Below are 6360 nucleotides of genomic sequence, written 5' to 3'. Positions count from 1 at the left end.
TTGAAAGTGACATGTTCAGAGAGTTCGTGCTGCCTGAAGATAAGAGATGTATCTCCCCCAAAAGGACTTTTTCTATTATAATTGATGCAGAAGAGAGCACACAAAGCTACCTTGGATTTAGATAACTGTCTGTTAGACACTTAAAGCTAAGTAAGTTGAAGTCAGCTACTATCATCTAGATTGGAAAGATTTATGATCATAGTAATTTTTTTAATATTTGAGAAGTGATGTAGCTAAATTTAAAGAATGACATTTGAAGGTTGAAAAAAAAGCCTTATGAACAAAACTTATTCCCAGATAAAAAGTGACCTGGTTGAGTGGAGTTTTCTATCATTTTTTGAGACTTGGAAAACAAGACCGAGTATTTCAAAGGTGCAGGCTTTGGATCAAGTAAAAGTCATATTTTTAATGAGGAATTGATTGAAAGTGGGGGTTTTGGGGGACTATGTGATTCAGGAGTCAAAGCAGAAAACAAGGTAACCCTTGCTGACTGAAATTAATGAATTTTGAACTCTGACTGTCTCTTCTGCCTGCTCTCCTTAACCCTGATGGCTAACACACATGGATCAATTTTCAACTGCAGCACTAAGCAGTTCTGCAAAATTAACATGAATCTTGTGGATTCCACAGGCAGAACAGATCACACTGCTGAAGTTTCTCAGTGTACGGAAGGAGGTGGTGGTAGAGCGCTTTGGCTCACCTTGAGGTGCACTGGTGATTTATTTGAATAGACAGAAGCTATGCTACAAGTCTGGTACCACAATCTACCTTTTGCTTGTTTCTTTTCATCTCGTGTACACTGCAGATGTGCAAGTCCAGATGGCCTCTGGCTTTTGGAGAACTAACCCAATAAAATAACATAGGTTTGCTAAAGGGAGGTGCTATGCTGATATCCACTCTAACCCTGGGATATTTCAATATGCCACTGACCTGTATGGTGATGTGTATGCGTGAGAGCTGTATCAATGGCAAGCCAAATCTTTGTTATCTTATAGACTGTAATTCTGTACTGCAGTCTAAAATAGCATATGCCTTATTAAAATCACATGGATATTTTTTTTTCCCAATTTGATGGAAGGGAGGAAAAAGGGAACAGTCTGGTTGAGATCACCATGCGCTTTTGCCTTGGTGCACCTTTCCTTGCAGGAGCTGCAGTGCTCACTCCTCTCCGAGCCTTGCTCCTGGCTATCAATATGGGGCATCATGAACCAACTCACCTGCTTGTTCAAGGCAGGATTTCCCTGGTCTCAGAGAAGTACAGGACCAGCTGTATCCCCTGCATGTGGATCTGCTGCAGGGACACTAATTCACTGGTTATTTGTAAGCAGCTAACTGGTAATGGACAGTTTCTCTTGGCCTTATGCTGACCCAGAGAGGGAGTGTGGGTGACTGCTGGAAAGGGTGAGATCCTGGAAGTGCTCTTTGAGTATGTGCAGCAGAAGAAACTGTGCCCAGTTAAGGTCACCTGGAGCTAAAGGCAGTAGCCCCTTTGGTCTATGATCCTTTCATAAATACTAGTTTTAGCCAAGTTAATCCCAGACTGTATCTGGAGGAAGAAAAAGGGAAGAGAGTATCAGAACAGGCTTTTCTGAACTAAAATTCTCTATTTTGAATCTGAAAAAGTTTCTTTTCAGTGTCTTGGTTCCTACTTTTTTTATTCTAATATATTAAATTTTAGCTAAGGACAAAATAAATTAAATTTGAGGGATCGTTTCCCACAATTCTTTGAAAAATGAGCAATTTTTCAACTTGGAAGACCTGCTGTGTCTGTAGGTTAGCAAAGTATTTACACTTAAAATTATCAGTCTCCAGAACTGCAAGAAACTATCAGAGAAATTGAAGAGAATTAAGACAAATATTTCTGAGTAGTTATTTTCTCTGTAAGTGCTAGTGGAAATAAAAACATGGAAGAGAAGGCATGTAGATCTGAAAGAGAAATTGTGTAAACATTAGCATACAAGGATTGTAGCTCTGTTTGGTAAGTAAAAATATGAAGGGACTGTAAACGTTACAACAATGGCAGGGGAAAAGTTTCTGATGTTTGTTTCCTGTACTACTCTGTAACTAGTACTCAAACTGTTGTCCTTTCTGCATCATCTGTATTGCAGAATGCTTTCCCCCAGCTCCTTTTTGTTTCTGATAGGGCATGGTCATGGCAGGTGTGTTTTAGTTCAGAGGACTCTTAACCCTCCCAAGAAATCAGACTGACTCTGAAGCTTCAAGGAAGCTCAGGAGAGTCTGGTTCAACCCCATGTGCTACTGAACAGTTTCTTGATGTGACATCACATGAATTAAACTTATTTTGTGGTTGCAGGTGACCTGTTATGCATTAGGCTGTTATGCATATGTAACAGGTGGATCTTGCTGGAAGTCCTAGTCAGATTATACAAATAGTGTCCATACACAGGCAGAAGTGATGTGAATTTGCAAACTGTGAACCCCCTTTTGGCTCTAGTGTAAAGAGGAGTTCAGGAGTTAAAAAGGGGAAAGGAAAAAGTATGAAAGGTAAAAAACCCCCAAACAAACACCAGTATCTTTTTGTTGGTCAGAACTGCGTATTCTATTCTTCTAAGGCAATCATCCATAAGGGTTATTTTCATGTTAGGGCATAAGAAAAACTTAATGGCTATGAGACAGAGCCAGTTTAATAAGTATTGTAATTTTATTTCCAGGGCTTTCTTGTGCTTCTGAAGAATCACTGAGCTGTGAAATGAGAACAGTTGTTTGTATCTTCAGAGAGCCCTACAAAGTTATTAGCTCCCACCTTCCTAATTGAAACATATTCATAGTGTAGTACATTGTCATTTTTAATGGGCATCATAAAGAGAAGCTGTGGCTCTTGAACAAGGAACAGTCACGTATTAAAAATTATGCAAGTTAGAAGGAGGCAGATGTCCTAAGTGCTGGCGTGTCTAAATCAGTCACGGGCAAGCTTTCAGACTCAGCTGCTTTCTTTTAAGCAACTAAATTAACAAACTGTTTGCTGGACTTGCTGATAACTCACCAGTTTCCTGAGGACTGAGAGATTCCTCAGAACTTGTCACACACACATAAACAGGGATTTTGGATCATTTGTTTGGCCTCTAACTTCGCAGCGTCGTGGCTGTGTGCTTGTGAAGATTCCCTGAGTTGGAAGGTAGCTGTAACGTGATGGGCCTTCCTGTGATGTTATACCTGTATTAAAGCATAATGTTGTGGTAGAATTTCATTTGTGTCTGAAGTTACTAACAACACTTACTACTGTGTGTTGAAACTGAAGTTAGAGAGGATACTTAACTGTTTGCTGTACCCAGCCATCTGTGGATACATACTAACTGACTTCAGAGATTAAGGGCATGGTTTTCAATCAGAGAGTAAGTGCATATACTCCTTTCTCAGGTTGGATCTTGCATGTGTAATCGGTTCTTAATAAAGATATTCCAGATAGAGGAGCCCTTGAGATTTAAAAAGAAAACAACAAACATCACCACAAAAAAAAACCCTCAAACCCAAACAAAACAAACTCACACCACATTGTATAGAAATTTCGATTGTGAATTTAAAAGTATTTTACAAAGGGAAGTAATTTTTTTTTTCCTTGCTTTGTTAGATGAGCAAAAAGAGCTAACTGCCTTTGCCTGGCAAGTGAGAGGCAATCAGCTGACCGGGTTTGCTGAGTTTCTGCAGGGTGCTCTGTATGTTTGCAGGTAGAAGTACAGAGGGGGCATGGGGGTTGTTCTGAGACCATGGCATCTCCCACCTTACTCCTTTTATCTGCCACAGTGACTTGTGCTCTCTCACTGCTATATGCTTAGCTGTGTGACAGTAGCAAACAAACCTGAATAAAAAATTTTCAGTGTAGTTAGAAGTTGGTGTTGTCTGCTTTTGAAAGTGTGTCTCAGACATGCAATGCATATAGCATTACATTTGATGCTGATGGGAACTTTATGCAAAGACTGAGTAGTATCTGATGTCAGGTAAACAGAAGCTGCTATGAACATAGTCATGGTCAGGTTAACTACAACATAGAGCAAATATAAGACCTTTCCTGAATTTGCAAACTTAGTACAGCAACTTTCTGACATGTTAAAGTGTGGCATGTAGTGTACAGGTACCATGTGCTCGTGCTGGGAGACGTAAGCATTGCCAGATAATCAAGGCAGATGCTTATCCAAGACAGGATGGAGGGCTAACTCTGGTAGTATTGTTGCTAATGGTCTCTGCTGTCATCTGTGAAGTTGGTTTCTTCAGTGAAATGGTAAATTTCTGTTTCTGAACCTTGTTGGTTCCATGTTTGTACTGTATCTGAAAGGAGGACTTTCCCCTCGTCTGTAGAATAGGAACAGTATTTCTGTTCTTGCTGTCTGAAGGCCAAATACATTAATGAAATGTCATTTCGTAACGGAAGGCACTCACTATATTAAGTTGAGTATAACTCATTATGCAGCCTGGCCAATAAAAGGAAAAGTGTTTTGGTTTTTGGTCATCACCTGCTTCTTCCTGGCCCTTCACCCCCGTATTGGGTAGTTTGCTAAGCTGACAAAATGCAGGCAGAAAAGAGGAGAAATGTGAAGAAGCTTTCACAAAATAAGATTTTTAGACATAACAGTCTGTGATGTTAAGTAAGCCTATGAGAATGCAATTCCAGTCATCTACTCAGAAATAACACAGTTCTGTATAGCAGAAGAGATCAGAGAGTTGCTGTTAAGACTTCTTTACTTTTTACTTTTTGGAACTGAGTAGAGCCCCTGTATTTCTGTCTGACAAACCCCCGTCAGCAGCATGGCCGCGTGCGGCCTAACACGTTCTAGATATGTCAGACCTACTGCATATGCAAGTTGCAGATGAGCACCTTAAGTTTAGCAAATCTGCATGACTTAATTTACTGTCTAAGTTCTGGGCATCAGGCAGTCTGGTTATGGTGAGTCATATAGAAACGATAAAAACTTTTTCTTGGCTTGAGGGAGAACCTCTGTGTTTTGGGAAGCCTGGATATTGGTAACTTGAGTACAAGGCATATATCATAAGTGGTATTTTGTTATTGCTTATCAAATAATAGAAGTCAGGGCAGTTAGTATGGTTCATGTGAACCGCCTGTCGAAACCCCACAGTTGGAGCCTATTGCTGTCCGCTGTGATCCCTGATGCCATTGCTTCCTTTGCTGAGAGCTCTGCTCCCTGATGTGCTGCTGCTGCTGTTATGGTGAGTGAGGTGCTTTCTACCTCTTTGTCCGTGTCCACACATTGACAGCCTTTATTGCTGTCACACATTTACTCCTCTCCTGTATTGGTGAGGGGAGATTGAGAAGCGATGTGCTATCCTTTAGTTTCCTATGCTCCCAAAATACATGATACTGTAAGTGTATCAGCCTTGCTGCAGTGAGTTACAAAGTCTCCAGAAAAGAGATGCAAAACATAGTGGTAGCAAGGGTGATGTGCCTTCTTTTTCTGGAATTAAATTGCTTAAAGACAGGATTAAAAAAAAAAAAAAAAAGGTGGTGGTGAAATGAAATGAAAATATATTATGAAATGTCCTTTCTTTCTATTCCACGCCTGTTCTGTATAGAAAAGTTCACAATTTTTTTCTTCTTGCCCTAAGTCAGATTGATATAAGGAATTAAAGTAAATCTTTTCTTTAACATTACTCTTTTGTTGCAGAAAGTTACTGTAAATGAGACTGTGGCCTAAAAATAATAGCATTGATCTTGTGTTCCTTGAAGCAGTTAAATTTCCTTTTGGAGTGCAGTCCCAATATCTAGGCATTTAATGTGCTTTAATATACACTTTTCATGAAAGTAACATGATTACTTTGAGCTCTTCCTTTACCTGGGGAATTTTAATCCATTTCAAAGTAACATTGCCCCAAGAGGTTACTGACACAGACGTTTTGGGCTTATGGAGCAATTTCCACTGTGATTAAAAACTCAAATGAGCCATTGGTAGCAGAGGTCATTAATTTTGTCTGTGTAAGAGAGGAGGTCATGCAGGCTACTACTACAACAACCTGGTACTGGATTTTTCCATGACTTGTGGCAGGTTTCAGCTGAAGAGGGTCTGACATATATGGCAGACCAGAGGAACATAGTTTGTGAATACCATTTTTTCAGATTCACTTGCCGAAGTACATTTATTCTGTGCTGACATAGAGAAACAAAAGCCTCAGCTGCTCCGTGTGTGGAGAACAGGAGGGGAGTGATGGAGGGAGAGGTGTGGCAGGGATTTGGTGGAGAGAATTGCTAGGAAATGGTCTTTTTTACACATTAGAAGCCCTAACTTCCTATCTTGACAGAACAGCGGCAGAAACAGAGGTAATGTCACACTTCTTCACCTTTTTCAACCGGTCATGCTTTGGGGTTGGCAACACTTTTATTCTGTAATCATG

At 40.1% G+C, this 6360-nt stretch overlaps 1 protein-coding gene across 1 annotated transcript in view; it reads left to right on the top strand.

Annotated features, from left to right (window-relative positions):
- The window catches only part of KCNIP1 (potassium voltage-gated channel interacting protein 1), a 436627-nt gene that overhangs the window by 45857 nt on the left and 384410 nt on the right, over positions 1 to 6360 (top strand). The gene's annotated exons all lie outside the window — the stretch shown is intronic.

Source organism: Falco peregrinus, chromosome 8 (assembly GCF_023634155.1).
Source record: "Falco peregrinus isolate bFalPer1 chromosome 8, bFalPer1.pri, whole genome shotgun sequence".
Taxonomy (NCBI): domain Eukaryota; kingdom Metazoa; phylum Chordata; class Aves; order Falconiformes; family Falconidae; genus Falco; species Falco peregrinus.
The sequence above is the reverse complement of the archived record's forward strand: the minus strand, read 5'-3'. Positions and strand labels throughout refer to the sequence as shown.